Raw genomic sequence first — 18335 nt, 5'->3', positions numbered from 1 at the left:
ACTAATTATCATATATTTAATATTGCGAAAGTATAGATTTTAGAGGTTCTATCAAAGAACGTTTGTGTAGGATATAAGCCCAAAAGCACGGGATTATATTCTTACTAGCTAGTAATTTAATGTGTATGAAAATATTTACATATATTGCGAGGAAAGATTTTTAGGCATGTTAATATTTGCATTCAAGATGGCCGCCATATGGTGGTTTTCATCATCCTTTATAAACAGTTATCGTTTCATTAAACGGCTTTATATAGAATAATTAAATCATAGTTTAAACTTTAATTGAAGATAAAAGAGATATTACACCTTTCCAATACGGATGGGCATGTTTTAAGAAGGATTGAAATCGGTTGAGTTCAATCCATCAATAATTGCCAGTTTGGTCTGATTCAATCAAGTATAAATAATTTATGTTACTCTAGTACATTAGATAAGGTGTAAATTGTCTCTCTTTTATCTTTTTATATGTTTAATAATTGAAGAGCTTATTCAAAAAAAGTAAATTGATCATCCACTGTTAAAGTCATACAGTCATACATGATATAGTCATAAATGTATCATGTACAGTATGTAAGAAATAATGTTTGCCGTGCTCAAATTTGCTTATTTTAAGTTATTTACCTCTAAAATGGCTCCACTTAAATCTTTTTCATTAATTATCAAATTGCTTTTTAAGGTAATTGAAAAATACAGTATGTGTAAAAGCATGAGAGTTGACACACATTCTACAATTTCCCGGCAAGCAGGAGCAGGCCCTTTATATATATGGGCCTACATGTACATAGGCCTACATGTAGTATGGCACTGTGATACCTGTGTGCACTTAAAGTTTGAACTTGATATTTAAAGTTCAATGTTTGTGCAACACAACCCATTTGCCCAGCTGTGACCACAAATTTATGGTATAGATTTTGGAGTTTGCAGGTTTTGATAATTAATCAATCTTGTTAAAACTGAAACAAATTTTTGTTGCACCATAATATATAGATCCTTCATAAGAATGCACCATAATAGATCCTACAGCATGACTACATCATATACTTGGCATTTTTTATTATTCTGAATACTGTAACATTAATATTGAATAGTTGTATGACTATAATATTTTAAAATATTGGTATTGATTCAAGTAATTACTGGTGAATAATATATTTAAGAAATAAGTTTTAAGTTTGTCAGCAGTTTTGTTGCACCCACAAACTGTGTTGAGTTTTCATGGGGTGTAGTTGACATAGTCATTTTAATTAAACAGGGAATATAGAGAAATACATTCAAAGAGAAGTTCATGAGTAATTGTCAACACAGAAGTCGATTTTGCAATTAGAACTGCTCAATATTTTATGTTATATTCATATTGTATATTTTGCATGTATACCTACATTTATGATGACTTAATTAACTTTCATATTTCTAAATATCACTGCAAAGTTTCAACTGCAGGTAGTTTCTCAAACCAAAAAAAAGCAATGAGTGATTATATCCTGTTGTTTATTGCAGCTTCATAAATGAAAGCAAACCGAGCTCAGTATAGGAAGAAGTGGACTGCGTCAGCTCGTAGTTTAAAACGTACTGGTGCTCCTATTCCAGTTGAAGTTGATGATACGGAATTATTTGAACTACCTTTTGATTCAGCACCCCCGAACCATGACACTGGAACTGTGTCAGATGATCATGACCTCCAGCCTGTTAAACGTATCTGCACCTCTGTTGAGGAAAATCACTTAAGCAATCATGATAGGTTAAATTTGGATGAGACTTGGCATGATAACTCTATTTCTTCATCAGATTCTGAGAATGATAATTTGTTAGATGATTCGCTTGCTGAAGGCTTAACCAATTGGGCTAATAGGAACGCGTTCCAAATTATTTTCAACAATTCCAAACTACCAAATCCATAAAAAAAATCCTTGATTTTGCAGAATTTGACTAATTTTTCTGCACAGTTTAACCCATAATATAAAATAGGTATAATTTTCCTTTAATTTCAGAAGAAAAAGCGGTTTTTGAGGTAAATTTGAAAAACTATTTTCTTGCAATTTTGCAGAATGGAAAATTCACTGTTTAATTTAGTAGTAGTTTAGTAGATTTTTGCAAACTGTATATATTTCCAACTTTAAATCAATGAATATATGAAAATTTAGAGAAAAGATTAATTTTCCCTTTTCTAAACTTATATTTTCTTCAAAACGGAAAACTATGTTTAAAAAGAACAGCAAAAATAAAATGGTTAAATTATTACAAAAAACAACTGAATTTCAGATACCCATTTACTTGCATACACATACTTGCACAGGCGCAATTATAAAAAAATTGGCAAAATGATTACAAAATGGGACTCCGAATTTCGGACACCCATTTTGTCCTCAATAAAGTAAATAATCATGGCAAAATGATGCCAAAAATGGACTCCGAATTTCAGACACCCAATTTGCTAATGCAATGGGACATTTATAACAAAATGGCAGAATGATTATCAAAATGGACTCCGAATTTCGGACACTCATTTTGTTTGCAATAAAGTAAATAATTATGAAAAAATAGCAAAATGATGACAAAAATGGACTCCGAATTTCAGACACCCAATTTGCTAATGCAATGGGACATTTATAACAAAATGGCAGAATGATTATCGAAATGGACTCCGAATTTCGGACACCCATTTTGTTTGCAATAAAGTAAATAGTTATGAAAAAATGGCAAAATGATGACAAAAATGGACTGCGAATTTCAGACACACATTTTGTTTACAATAAGGCAATTGTATGAAAAGGGCAGAATGGTTGCCAAAGTGGACTCCGAATTTTGGACACCTATTTGTTTGCAACAAAGTAAATAATTATAACAAAAAGGCAACATGATTAATACAAAAAGGAACCCTAAATTTCAGGCATTTACATCTTGTTCCAAATGGAATCATATAGTAGGAAATTGATTAGTAATAGGAGAGTCAACAAATCTTAAACAACTATTTTATATTGGAATAATTATGAAAAAAAAGACTACCTAAAAACCTCAACAATTTGCAGAAGTGTGTTTCCATAAAGCAGTGCCATAGTAAATTGTTATATATTTATTGTATAATATTTGACAAATTCAGTAGTGCACAATGTATTAAAGCTTACATCACATGCATTCAGTACACCACTTGCTCTTTTGCTCCACAGTCCACCCACATAAAGAATAAAATCCCTGCCTACCTAAACTACAACATACTGATATTACATGATAAACACACAACAGACAGGGTCGGATTGAAACAAATTTATAGTAAGAATTGCAACTAAATATATCCACATCAGTTCATCAGATCTAATATATTTAGATCAGATCTAATATATTCAGAGATCCAGGCCACAAAATAAATACGTGTTTGAATTGTGTTTTGTGTATTTTAAAAACATGTATGGCGAAGAAGGCAAACAAAGTTTTACAAATAAAGGTTTTTTTTAAAATATTACTGAATGTTTCTTTGGTTTCGCCAACTCGAAGCTTAGAAGGTTGTCCTATACTGAAATTATCAAGATCTGATAGGTGAATCAGTACAGCCATATGCATCAAATACCGGTAAGTGAGCACGAGTCTTCTGCATATAAAATAAAATTTATTGATTTATAAGATCATAGGTCAGCCCAAAAAAGCGTGTTGATGACAATAAATAAACCGAGTAAATACTGTATACGCAAGTGTTGCAACACTATATTTTGTTTAGGTTATAAATCGAGTCATGGCAATTTCTAATGCTCATTGATACACAGTAACAATACTCCTTATGCATTAGGACATCAAATGCTTAATAAATACCAGAATTTCCTGCAAGAATTATAATAACACATATTGCAATTCTCTCAGGGAATGCTGCTCTTAGTGTTCATACAGAAATAATTGACATTGTATTAAATCCATATAGGTCTATTAGTTGTTGAAGCCTGAAGGCAAGGTGTTTACAAGCCCATATCCACTGAGCAGAAGGCAAAGTAGATATGAGCTGTGGCGACTAATTGTTTTAGTGTAAATTCTGTATTGAGAATGGTTAAATATACAAATGTTTCTCACAAATACATTTTGGTACTTCATAAGGTTCTCATATAAAAAATATTGGGGCACAGTATAGTTCCTTTTCCCTCTAATGGTTAGGATTTTTTTTGTGATCTCTGTACCATTTTTTAATAAATTTTCTGGTGTTTTCCAGCAAATGATTTTTGTCATCAAGTTCGAACGCACATATTATAATAGCCGCTTTGGGAATGGTATCCACCCATGGTGTTAACCCATCTTTACTATTCACAATGTGGGGTTCCCAAGCAGTGCTATAACTTCCCTTCCAGTATTGTAAACCCAATGACTGGCCTTTTTTTGTAGTTGGATATATTTACTGCCACAAACACATCAGGTTTCAAAGCAGCCAAGTAATTATCATCCATATTTATGCCCCGGGAAGCTGGAGCTTGATATGAGCCAGTATATATCTAGGAAAATAAATGTAAAATATAGAATAATTTGTATATTTGCTATGCCAACTGCATAAGATTAGGGTTCCATTGATCAGCATGCTCATACTATAGGAGTTGCCATTTCAGTGCTAAAACGTTTTATGTTGTTATAAAAGCTTATTAGTTAATGCTTCACAAATGTATCAATCCAATCCCATTAAAATATTTTTGTTTACCTCTTCTAGTTGTTCTAGCTCCTTCTCTCTCAAAGCAGATAGCTGTGCTGGTATTTCAGCTGTCTCAACAGGTTCAGCATTTGGTCTTCTAACATGATTTTTCAGTGAAAATATTGGAAACGTATTATCAATTGTAGCATCATTGTTGCCTGTTGTCTGGAAAAATGATTCCCACCATTCTTGTGCTGTTGAGGGCAATACAGAAAACCATTTTTGCATGTCAACTGCAAGCTTAGGTAAGTCTGCCTTTGCAAAATCTGCTGGTATTTGGACTGGCAGGTCCATAGGAGTTGACTATTTATAAAATGAAATAAAACAATAACTTATAGTGCCTTGAAGCAATTTTGAGTACTTTGTGATAGTTGTGGTACTTTGGGAGAAATTTTAGAATACTGGTACCTTTAATAAAGAAATAGGACCCATCCATTCATCATCACTCCACTTTCTGTAATACATTACATCTTTGTTTTTTTCATTTCTCACAAATTTAAAGCAGTGTGGCTTGACATGATTGTGTAAGTCCTCACTGTGACCATCCAACCACTTCTTGATATCATAAATGCATGATAAACACTCAGATTCTGGGTATGGCTTGTTACAGCATTCTTCAAATGCTTTTCTTATATCTAAAAAAAAGAAAAAGAAAATATTCAGAAAAAAACAACTAATGGCTTATTAATATTTATCTGTTGGCTGATTGCTTCATTTATTGGTGCAAAAAATCAATGTATGCACTGTAAGCTGATGATTCACAAACAAAAAGCAAGCACATGCATAAGCCCGAATTCAATAGTTTTTTAATTTAACCATGATAACATTCACTAAATGTCAGATACTATGACAAAAAGTTGAACTTTGAAACAATGCTTAAAAACAATGATCTTAAATTACTCAAATATAAAAGAATTTTTTACATTGTAAACGGCAATTTTGGTAATCAATTAATTTTGGTAATCAGCTTATCTCTGTTATTTTGTCACACTGTATGTCAGCAGAATAGAACAAAATCTAATTGTATGGTAATCGTTTGTGTACAGTATCAGACAGAGGGTGCATGGTCAAATCCATGTTGAACATATACAGTGTATATGCCTTTCTATTTTAACATGTGAACAATATATATACTACACCCAAGGATTTACTATGTCAGATAATTTTATGTAAGTACTTGTCTGTTAAGACTTACCATTTACTGTATATACATCAAGAAATTTAAGATGCTTTGAAAAACAGCCAAATAATGCATCAATGTCTTCATGCGTATGGCCAAATGGTAGAAAGTTGCCCTTTATCTGAAAAATTAAAGGTTACATGCAATATTACTTTAACTTGTATATATACTGTATGAAACATAATTGAGATTCCTGTTGTGAAAAATTACTCCTTTGAAAAACTTGTACATTATTAGTACAAGTACAAAAAAGCACACATGATCTAATTTGATCATTAGCTCAAGCTATTTTCTAAGCTTCACATACATTTTTAGCTTCGATAATAAAGATATTGTTATTTTGAACCCACTAGACTATCAATCACTCATTACAGCACCAGGCAAAACTTCAAAAAACATATAGATGGGCCCACATACAGTAAACCCTTTGTGGCTGTGACTAAATTGTCTGGCTTTGTTTTAAAGGTATCTCATATTCATATTTTAACTATACCTTGTCAAACACCGACCATTCCACCAAAAGAGATAATAAAGTTAAAACATATTTGTTTTTGTTTTCACGCCAGCAGTTGTCAAGTTGGAGATTAAGTATAAGTGGTAAACCATAGCGATCATTGAACAGTGCAAGAAGTTTGATGAGAATGTTCATTGTTAGATTGCTGTCATGTTCCCATTGAAAAAGGTCAAACATACCATGGAATAATTTTCCCATGGGACACAACCCACTATGCGTTATACTTCTAACAAGATGTGTTCTCAACTTTTGCTGGTTTGCAGTGGATTTGCAGACTCTTCGAAGATTTGGTACATCAGTTTTGGATTGATCCATACCATCCAATATGATTGTTAGGTACTTTGAAGGACTCCGCCGTGCTTTGTACCGATGAAGATAATATTTTCTTCGTTCATTCCTGGTAAGAATTATTATTGAATTGTTTATACAGGATATATACTGGCTATCAACAGAGAGGTTAAGAATGCCCTGTTACCTAATACCACAGTATAATCACGCAGGTGCTGGACAAAAACCCAAAACGCAGGCAAAATAATTAGTAGACAAACAAATAATATTTGTAGAAATTTTACTCTCATTATTCTGTTTACTTACATAACACGTTCAATGTGTTCATCCAGAAGTTCTTGAATGGCCTTTCTTTTAGCTTTATTCATTGTTGCCTCTAGTTGCTTTTTATAATTTGTGCAGTGGTCACATTTGGTAAACCGGTTTTCCTGCAATAAAACAATATTTGGTATATTTATTACCACCAACTGACATGTCTAATACCAATTTGAAAATTTTGCCAAATGAAAATTTATTTTCCAAATGAAAATTTTTTTGCCAAATGAAAATCTTATTGAAAAAATACATATTTTGCTAGTGGGGTGGGGATACAGAAGCTTTAAGGTTAGCTCACATGTTGAACATGTTTTATGGTTGGTAAGTTTACGTAAAACTTTGCAATGTCCAGTATACTCACACATAGCCCGCTATCAGGCGCGGTTTCATGGTTTTAGTGGTGAAAATTACAATGCCCATTTAAAATCTATATATTATGACCCTAATGTAATTGTTACCTTTGGTATTGAGACATGTTTAAATTCTTTCTCCATGATGCTATAAAATTGTGACCTACTGATGGTATCTTCAGAATCCAGGTCACTTAACATTTTCTGGTACAAAGCCAATTTTGTAAAGCAGGATGGTAAATGAACTTTTCCACTATCTGGTTGTTGGGCACCAATTGAGTTAACCAGAAATCTCAGCCATGCTATACATTCTGCCGTCTTTGTTGTGGGCCTTTTCAATCCACTGTTTCCATGGACGTACACTTCTGAACCATTTTTAAAATCAAGATATATCTTCTGGAATCTTTGTAGCTTTATGTCATGGACTTTTATCCAAGCTTGCTTACAGACTTGTGTTCCTTTTATTCTGAACACAGTTGTTTTCCCTTTTTCTGCGTTGTGAGTGGTTGACGTGTTATCTTTTAGATAATTGAGAATATAATTTCTTTCATCGACTATACTTTCAAGTGAGATAAATTCACGTCTAACACTGTCGATATCTTTAAATGGCACAATTTTTAAGCAGTCAAGATCACAGCAGTCAGACTCGATGATTCCCAATACTATTTGCTTGTTTTTCTTGTTTGTTCCTTTATAAGAAGTTTAAGACATTGACAATTAAATTTGAGAATATTTAAGTCGTAATTTTAAACTTATTTATTTTTGAGCAAGAATGATCCTTTTTGTATCGCTTCATCGAGCGATTGAAACAACTTATTATCATGCGCGTTCTTTTGATGTATTGATCCATTAAGATGATGTTTGTCACTAGTATTATAATTAATGTTACACAGCTCGCATAGTTTTCCTTTTACACTCGGATGAGTTGAAATTGCTTTTAAAACTTTTGGACAAGCAAAGGGAGTGTTGTGACAGTTAAAGTCCAGTTCCGGCCAGTCTTTCATTTCAACCACAAGCGGTCTATACTTTCCAGTTGCATCTTTAACCTTAATATATTTACCCCGCAATTCCCATACAGTTGCATTCCTGCGGTTGTCTATTTTTTTGTCACTGTAATTACTAGTGAAATTTTCTACCTTTTTATTACCACTGTTCTTCCGATTGCCGATGTGTTTGTTACAATTCACGGAAAATTTTATCAAATCGTTTAGGGTAAGCACTGGTTGCGTGGATTTCCAACTATTTTTTTGTGGTGTGGTTTTGATTGCCAATTGCACCATTTTCTTTCCACGGCTGTATTGCACATTTTTAAGCATTACTTCTTTGCTGCAGGCAGAATATTTTTTTGCTGTTATGATGTGGGTAACTCTGTTTGACAGGAATGTCTCAACGTGTGCTTGGTGATAGTTTAGCAAATTTTCGAGCCGGTCGTATTCCGAACAGTTTTTCAGAACATCAACAAAAACAACTTTTCGTTTAAACCAACATTCATTGTCATCTGATACTGAAATATGAATACAGCAATATGCCTTAAGACTGTAGGTGCGCATGCATGCATTTTTGTTTCCAAAGCACGGAATTGCTTTAAATTTAATAGTGATCAAGTAACAACTAAAGTCTAAAGTGGTTCTTACCTTCAGAATCACCCTCGTAGTTTAAACTTCGCTTTGTTTTTCGTTGTCCGCTGCTTTCTTGTGCGCATGTAGACGGGGTGTCACAATGGAGCATTCTCCTACGTTTAACAGGCGATTGGGCTAAAATGTAAAATCATTGACACTGTTGATTAAATGCCGCAAATTTATTATAGACTTCGAATCAGGCTATATAGCTGAAAGTTTAAGGATGTTTCTCATAATTATTTTATTGTTTTCTTGTTTGTATACGCGCGCGCGACGCTAGTTAAAACTTGGAAGCGCATGTAAGGCCGACGGTCGACAAATTTATTATTATATACCACTTGTCAAAGTTTGGTGTTCGTAGCATTTCATTGAATAATTTACTGCTATTTATTAATAATTTATTTATTGTGGTATGCTAAAAACACAAGTCACGAGTCTATCGAAAATTGGTTAGTTGCTAATCGATGTCGCATACTCCAAATTTCATATTTCAACTCGCCACAAAAGAACAAACGGCAAGTCTTATCATTGCGTCAAGTCTTATTGAAACCTAAGAGACGTAACTTGCCCTTTTTTGCGCCGCACTTTATTTATAATTTCAACTAAAATACAGTTATTACATCTATTATGAAATTTTAGGTATAGTTAAAATTAAAAATAAAATTTAAAATATTTTCTTACATTTAGAAGGGCTGTTGTCTGGTGATGGGCTAGCAGGCGATGAGTTTCCTTCGAGTGTTGAGTAGGATCGCAGAGACAGTGGAGAAGTCATAAAAATACGAGGATTGTTGGCGACTAGCAGAAAATGGAGAACAAAATAAATTATTACAACGCTTGTCCAAATACAGGTGAATATATATTTCTAATCTCAATCTATTTAGACACGTAGAAATGTAACATATCATACCGTTTAGCGGACTTAGTGTGTTTTCGTTGTCACTGCTGCTAAATCCAATTCCAACAGGTTAAGAGTACAGGCTAGATAACTGTGAGTGAACAGGAGTCTTACAATCCCCAGGAGAGCTCGTCACTAAATATCATCATAAAAATTGTGTAGATATAGACTATAGTTCATGTACTATATTCAAGTATACAGATCGCTTATTTGTGATCTCTTACCACTTTGCGGACTCCTCGTGTTCTCATGGTCACTGCTGAAACCAATACCGATAGAACTGCCTTCTATTTCTCTCTCTCGAAGAGTTTCAATAGTGGACGGCGACGCCGGTTCTGGCGAGGATGAAAATCCAAACCCGCAAGCAGGGCCGGATTAACCATATGGCAGAAGCGGCATATGCCACGGGCCCCGCGGTTTTGGGGGCCCCGCGCTTTACTCAGTACAATTTTTTTTCGGTGCGTGGGACATGGAAAAAGGGCCACAAAGCTTCATGGCCACAAAATAAAATAAAGTGACTCCAAAAAGCGAGGCCCCATGAATAAATAAAAATGCCTTTAAAGCTTATATTAAGTTATCGGAGCAAAATAAATAACGCGAAGCCTTAGAAATCAAAAATCGAGGCCCAATTAGGCACCCCTACAACCAGATTCTCCAAAGAAAATTTTAGAATAATGGGAAAATTTAGAAATTCAAAACTTCAAGTAAACACAGAGCCACCTAGAGGGGTGGTCAAAGGGGGAGCCCGCGGGTTAGCCCTGAGCCCAGGGTTGTAGGGCTCCCCAAAAACCTACAAGAATAAAATTAAACTGCATGTTGTTGGAATATTTAGTCCTCTTTCAGAAAACGTCTTAGGTTGTTTATAGTTTAGGTAATGCAATATTATACTCGATTTTGCGGAAATCTTACCCCCAAAACGCAAGAAATCGCATTTGCTGCACTCTAAAACTCAAAATTTTCTTGGGGGAGGATGCCCCCAAACCCCCCTAAAACTGCTATAGCTATAGTATTTTCTACATCAATGTTCTGGTCATGCATTATCTCGCTACAGTAGCACAAATTGCTATTTTTTTGCAGATTTTACTCCCCTAACGAGAATTTTACCCGAGCCCCAAAAATTCTGTAGCCGGTGAGTAAAAGTTTTGATGCTTTACGGGATTGAGGGGCCCCGCACTGAAAAAATGCCACGGGCCCCGCGAAAGGTTAATCCGGCCCTGCCCGCAAGGCGACGACATAACTATACAATTATGCGTTTTGGTCTTTCACCGCATTCTTCAAAATATTTCTGACAAGCTTAGTTACGAAGTTAGGAAGCAGCCGGTTTTCACTAAGATCAGCTTACACCCTTCTAAGTTTTTAAATGTTTTCCGTTATTATGATTTTTGTCGCTAATTAGCATAAACGTTTTTGATTGGTTGAGTTTTGAACCTTTTAACAATGCAAAATTCCTCAGTTACCTACGGCTTTGTGTTCTCGAACGCTGATTCGTTGAGCCGCGAAGACGCTATCACCTTGTATGACGCTATCACCTTGTATGACGCTATCACCTTGTATGAGGCTATCACCTTGTATGACGCTAGAAAACCTTGCCAAAATATACTCTATTTCCTCTGCCAAAGACACCAGCAGTTTTGTTCAGCAAGGTTTATTCAGCAGTCAACAAACAATATTTAAAAAAATGCCTTCTTTCAAATGGTCAATTCGAGTAAATGAGGACAAAGCGTACGTGTTTGTCAACGGTATTCGGCATTCCAAAAATAGTGTAGAGTATTCGCATGTTCTGCGCGATGAAGTGGGAAAATTTAAGAATCTCGTGGCTGTAAAGGTATGATTTTTAATTTTTTGAGTTTCTCACTGTGATTAATATAAAGATAATACTATGTATTAAAGGGTAATATATTTGGTATTATATACTGTGGTATTGGTCTCTACCTGCTGAAATGAGATGCTGCGTGCACCAGCGACCTTTTGAGTCCTAGTTTTATATGTTTGTTGTAAGGAATTAATAACCATATTGGCACTAGTTGTATAAAAATACAGTAAAGCGATTTTTAAAATACTCTTCCCCCACTCACTATAGTCCAGCGCCTAACTGCGCTTTCTGGGGTGTCATTGCCTTGAAGCGCAAAATCTGATACCTTCAATATCTGATATAGTTTAACTACAAGTAAAATCTCCTAGCGAGGTTCACTTAGCCTTCGTTTAGCGTTCACAAGTCATATACCAAAACGCACGCCGTAACATAATCGCATGAAATTTAAATTTCATTATGAAGTATACACTCATCAAAATTAATATGGCTAAAGCCAAGGTTTAGTAATAATGGACTGTTATAGTTTATAAAACTCCATATTGAGCAGTCTGACTGAAATATAAAGTTTTATAGTTATATAATACAATGTTTAGCAGATTTCTATCTTGAGGTTGCAAAGTATAAATGATAGAATTCTTACAGTCTATGATAATGCTCGTGCTAGCTTTTCTAAAAAAAGGAATGGCGCCTCGGCCCTCAGAAACCACCTATTTTACGACGGGGCGATAATAATTCGAGTTTGAGACTATAAGTGCATGACTGGCATGCCTTTAATTGATCAGGGCATATATAAGATAGGGCCATAGATTAAAAAATGAATTATAGGGCGGTGAAACGGCGATTTGGGCCCTGATCTACGTATGATGCGTGGGACCCCCTGAACTGATCTCGCTAATCTCGCTGACCTCATGTTGTCTGAACAGTCTTATATTATGACAAGGTAGGTCATCGCGCGAGGTCAGCGAGATCAGTTCTGGGCCGCCTATGGATAAACAAATATCCATTTCTACATTTAAGCCTTAAAATAATACAAATAGCTTTCGGTTAGTTGGAATTTTACATGCGTAATTTCTACGTCGTGAAAGATTAGTGATTAATGTTTTAGGAAAATGATTCAGTGTTAAACACAAAGTTAGCTTTTTTAAAATTAATTTAAAACTCTTGGTCCAAGAGTTGGAAACTTAGTCCTAGCATTTGTCCCTGTAAAATTTTTACACAGAAATATTGCTAGTGTGTTATAAACTGGGCACTACACAATGAATGAGCGCGTTATGGATGATAGTTTCACCTATTAGATTCTTCAAATAATGATGCCAGCTATCCGTACTTATATTAATAATGTATTTTGATTGATTCTATGTAAAAATTATTATTTTATTTATATTTTATAGTTGATTTTCGTTCGAGGGGCAGATGGCAAAAGAGAACACTGTTTCTTCTCCACAGGGAAATATGACTGGTCAGCAAGCAATGGGCTTTTCCGTGAAATTGTTGCGACTGAAAATGAGCAACAATGGGCTGCAAAATGCAATGAAGCCATTAAAAAGTTAGAAAAGCAAGATTGCGCTAATGATGGTCAAGATCAACAAAATCAAGGTGGATCCAAGGATTCCGAGCCTGTTTTAATCACTAATGAAGATGAAGCTATAAATTTAAAACAGGGATCTTCATCTCTTGTGGAACAGCTGATTACTCCTCTAACCAAGAAAAAGTGTCAAGATGAAGAGGTTAAAGAATTACAATACCAAACAAGAGCAAAAGAATGCGAAGTTGGTATGTAGAAATTAAATATATACATATGATATTTTTTGTTGTAGCACTAAACCACAATGAATGTTAATTAATTTTTTACAGAAATTATCAAGTTTAAATTAAGGCTTAAATTATCAAGTCATTTTCTTAATTAAAATCCCTGCTACACAATTACTTCTTTCAATATGACCAGCTTTTTTTGCCCAATGGTTTCCTTTTTACCATTCTAGCTTACTCAAGTTGTATAAGTGCACCTTCATTTGGCAGTAATATCATGCATGTCTTTTCATAACTTTGAATAGATGAGCAATTCTATGTTCCGTTGGCAATATTGAACTACCTCCAGCAGACAGAATGATCAGAAAAGTGGATGAAATATTTTTGGCCCAATTAAAAGCAAATATGGAAAGTAACCCCAATGGCTCATATAAACCTCTTTACTTGTTGGTAAAAGGTCTGAACAGAAAGGAGAACTTTTCAAAATCAGACGTCAGCAGCTATCAGTATGAGGTACTTGGTGGTACGCATAACTTGTTGCACAAAGCAACTTTTAGAGAAGCACCCTGATAGTGAAGAGTATAAGGGAAGATATGCAAGAATATTTGTTGGGTTAACAAATTTTGAAGCTTTATGGCTGGCGTCAAGGCATAATAAGACTGGGTGTTTCCGTCATGAAATGACATTCAAAGATGAGGCAAGTTCTGTAGAAAGGCAATTCTAATATTGTTAAATATTAAGAGGGAGTGGTTGTTTGTTATAGTTTAACAGTCAGTCAACAAGTTACTTAAGGAACCCATTAGTGTCACAGTAGTAATGAGTACCCAACTTCTTAACTTATTCAACTTTGCTTTGTCAAATACCAGAAATTTTTCTCAAGTACATACCAAAATTGTCAATGGTAAATTATTGGTTATAGTGGTCTGAGTTACTTACGATAATAATTAGCAGTAATCTGCCACAGGCAATTGCAGTAGAAACTACCAAATTATTAATTGCAGCAGCAATCATTTGGGTGATTTACCAGTCAGTGGGTTAAAAAAGCTGTGATCACAAACATTTTTTTATTCTGCTGTAGGTGGAAGTTGCTCACAGGCAGTTGGAGATCATTGGTACAAAAAATGAGAACAATGATTTAGTTCCTAGTCAGCAATGGAGAGACAGATGTTCCCACATATTAGGAAAGACAGTGAGTAAACTTTTTAGTTTATTCAATTTGTAATATATTGTGAACACCAGGTGATTTTGCTTGCCAGTGAAAGTCTTGCCACCAGTGAATGGGTTATCAAAAGAAAGCAGATGTAATTATAATCTGTACTAAACCTAAACCTGTTTAATGAAATAATTTTAAATTAACTTGCTGATCAATAAAGCACTTACACTGAGTAATTAATATTCTTGTTAAATGTTGTACTTTTTTTAGAAGAAAAATCTTTCTGATGTATTTCTTGTTGCTGCTCTCCCAGAAGATGGTTATCAGTCATTCCTTGAGATGTGCCGAAAATATGAAAAAGGTCTTCTGAAAGACCAGCGAGCAATGGCAAAGGACCTACAAGAAAAGCCGAGGTTCAAGCCATCATACATCAAATGCTTATTTGGCCTCGACGTTTCAGATCGTGTTGCTCTGTTGGGTCAGGTAAAGATATTTCTTCCATTTTTAGGCGTAAGATGCCCCTTAGCTTATTTTTTTGCCTCTGTGGATCTGTTAAAAATTTTATTTACTAATTAACCACTTAGTTTATTAAAATATAATTGTGCCCTTTAAATTAAATCCAATCATCATTCTAAATCTGTTGTTTTTTTAGGTTGCTGACCAAAGTAACAGTCTGGATGAACTGAAATTATTGTGCAAGGAGTGCAAAGTACTGAAGCCTGTCAAAAAGTGATTTCTTCATTTCTTGGATGTAAATGGGAATTGCTTAGTGCAAAATTGGGAGAGAAAGTCAGCGTTGACCAGTTAAGGAAATTTACAGTAAGTATACAGTATGTATATGTATTTATCAGGCAGTTTGATATTTTGATCCAGGTTTGTAGAATGGAAAATATCCGCTCTTCTCTCTATGCTGAGGTTGAGTATTTGAACTGACTTCTAAATTAATAATTCAAACTACTAGAAACATTTCAAACTACTAGTAGCTTGAAAATAAACATTAAATCAGCCCTGCTACATGTTCCTTGGGAGATTTCAATTTTCAATTCTGCTACCTATTTGATGACCATTTTAGTCTGCAAACATTTTCCTGTGTTTCGCACATTCAGTAGAGCTGTGTTTCTATTTACTAGGGAAAAGATGAAACCAACCTTATTTTCAGACAATACTTGGAATATCTGCAAAAGAGTCTGACCATCGAGGAATCAGACCAGCCACTAGTTGTATCACCCAATGTATTTCTGATGGACCAGGGAACAAGGGGCGTTGTCACATGTGTGTTGACCCACTGGGACTGCAGCAAGGGTCATACGGGCAAGAAAAAGGATTTTCATTAGCCTTATGTAAGCTTTCACCACATCAGGTACAGTATAGTGATGTAACATTGACCTAATGTACCAATAGTACTGTATATGTACAACTGTGATAATTGTGAAAAAGGTGTATACTGAACATTACTTTCTTTTTCACAATGATTTTTTTAGGAAAATGATGTGACAACATTTGCTGCAGGTTTGCTGGACCTAGTGGACCGTTTAAATTTTGGTGTGTGCCACATTTTCAACGTAGCAATAATGGGGGATATCCATCAATTAATGGAAATAAAAAAATGGATCGAGGAACACCGTGGAATCTGCAACTTGGTTTGCATGTGTTAAAGGAGTTAAACCATCAGGTATATATTAGCATATTAACGGGCAATGTAAATAGTAAGATTTTAATGTTCACGTTTACGGCAAAGGGATAACCGTGTCTGTCGTAGAGAATTTATGCCTCAATTTTAATTAGCAAATTGCCTGAAGCTCTATCATCTAATAATTGGCCCCAAAATACTATCTTCAATAGTTTGTCGATTGCAGCTAGCCGCATGTCTGGTGTAATTGTCAATCGTAAGGTCCTTAATCACTTTGTTTAATCCACCTTTTGGGTTTCTGCTCACCATAGATTATTTTGTTAAAACAGCATCCTGGTATTTTCTAAGGTTCTCGCGATGCAATGTTTTTAGATTTTATTTTTGTAACAAAATTTAGTTAAACTTGTCTGCGTTTGTTATTTCTGCCATTCAACTGTAAAATTAGAAGTTCAAATTCACGTACACTCGAAAATACGTCAAATTTACACGCATAAAAGCATACCTACTGTAAACTGTAACCGTATTTTGCAATGCATACAACAAAATTAACTTACGCATTGTTCCTGCATTTTACAGGTCCTAGCGTTGGTATGGTACGGGCTGTAGAGGGGTTTCTCCTCTACCATGCGGCGCCTGGGCAACGGCTGCTGCAAGATCATTTTAATTTCACTGCCTGCACTGAGAATTTTATTATTGTAAGTCAAGAGCACAAGGAGTTGCAGGTGTGGCATTCTGTAGTTGAAATGTTCAGTAGACCAGGCGATTGGATTCTTGACGTAAATACGCCACAAGGTATGCAATATACCAGTACTGATGAAATACTAATAATTTTATTATGCACTGTTCACATTGTTGCTGCCGACTAGTTACAATGAATTATCTGGAAACAACTGGTGTAATCGTGTTGTTAATCGTTGATACAAAAAAATAATTTAACTTAACCGCTTTTACTGTGAAGTTTCATTTACACTGTTCTGATGGGTGGCGGATTCAAAGGACATAGTCAATCATCTAGTCAGTGGTGAAGGTCATTTCTGTTCGTAGTGGTTTATTCAACTATCTCAGCGCTTTGAACTTTATTTAGACAATTTCTTTTGTCTTATTTAAATGTTAATTAGGCTTTTCGTCAAGTTGACCAAAAATTTGGAGAAACTTTCTTGTTAATGCAAAATTGAAACCTTTCAATATGGGAGCTAAAATGATAAGGTTGATTAGCTGTGTCCCATTATGCAACTTTACACTATCATTGGATCACTAGCTTTCTTCCTTCAGTTTATTCACCTATTCGCGCAGCATATTTTAAAAAAGTTTCCCATAAAAAACATAATTAAATATTATGCAGTATAACATTCCAACTAAATTGATCTATTTTTATGACTGTTTCAGTTGCTGGAGCTGCTGCAGCCATGAAGGAAGGCAGGAATGTTTTATGCTTAACACCAAATGAAGAAGAAGCAAGGAACGTATTGCGCAAAATTTTGTGACTTGAAAAACTAATTATATAATTCTATATACATGATTCTTTGCATTTGACTTTAGTATTTTGGTTGTGATGTGAAGGTCTGCAGGTAAACTAAATTTTGGCAGACTCAAGTCGCTTTATGTTCTGGAATTCAGCTGCCCAATTTTTCACTGGTTGGTTTCGCTGCATGCATTGTCGGATGATAAATAAGATTTTGACAGAATCAAGCCGTTTTTGGTGTCTGCTGTTGAAAACCCATAAAACGTTGATCGCGGACTAAAATTTGGCTCTAAAATCTCATCTCTGCTTAGATGTGTTTCATTTTTCAGAAACGCCAATTTGATTTCATAATGGACTGTTATAGTTTATAAAACTCCATATTGAGCAGTCTGACTGAAATATAAAGTTTTATAGTTATATAATACAATGTTTAGCAGATTTCTATCTTGAGGTTGCAAAGTATAAATGATAGAATTCTTACAGTCTATGATAATGCTCGTGCTAGCTTTTCTAAAAAAAGGAATGGCGCCTCGGCCCTCAGAAACCACCTATTTTACGACGGGGCGATAATAATTCGAGTTTGAGACTATAAGTGCATGACTGGCATGCCTTTAATTGATCAGGGCATATATAAGATAGGGCCATAGATTAAAAAATGAATTATAGGGCGGTGAAACGGCGATTTGGGCCCTGATCTACGTATGATG

General features: G+C 34.8%; 2 long non-coding RNA genes across 2 annotated transcripts; both read right to left on the bottom strand.

The window, feature by feature from the left end:
* Nucleotides 1-5224: 5224 nt before the first annotated feature.
* On the bottom strand, nucleotides 5225-6428 carry LOC114540148. The gene is made up of 3 exons (XR_003689000.1): nucleotides 6334-6428; nucleotides 5856-5961; nucleotides 5225-5295 (listed from the first exon to the last, which is right to left on the bottom strand). It is a non-coding gene; the product is annotated as an uncharacterized LOC114540148 (long non-coding RNA).
* Nucleotides 6429-6732: 304 nt separating this feature from the next.
* Nucleotides 6733-9695, bottom strand: LOC114540155. The gene is made up of 4 exons (XR_003689003.1): nucleotides 9608-9695; nucleotides 8942-9061; nucleotides 6949-7070; nucleotides 6733-6751 (listed from the first exon to the last, which is right to left on the bottom strand). It is a non-coding gene; the product is annotated as an uncharacterized LOC114540155 (long non-coding RNA).
* Between the last annotated feature and the right edge of the window lie 8640 nt (nucleotides 9696-18335).

The sequence above is a fragment of the Dendronephthya gigantea genome, unplaced genomic scaffold (assembly GCF_004324835.1).
Source record: "Dendronephthya gigantea isolate DGI-Jeju-01 unplaced genomic scaffold, DenGig_1.0 000221F, whole genome shotgun sequence".
Classification (NCBI taxonomy): domain Eukaryota; kingdom Metazoa; phylum Cnidaria; class Anthozoa; order Malacalcyonacea; family Nephtheidae; genus Dendronephthya; species Dendronephthya gigantea.
Note: the sequence above shows the minus strand (reverse complement) of the source record. Positions and strands in the feature narration are given on the sequence as shown.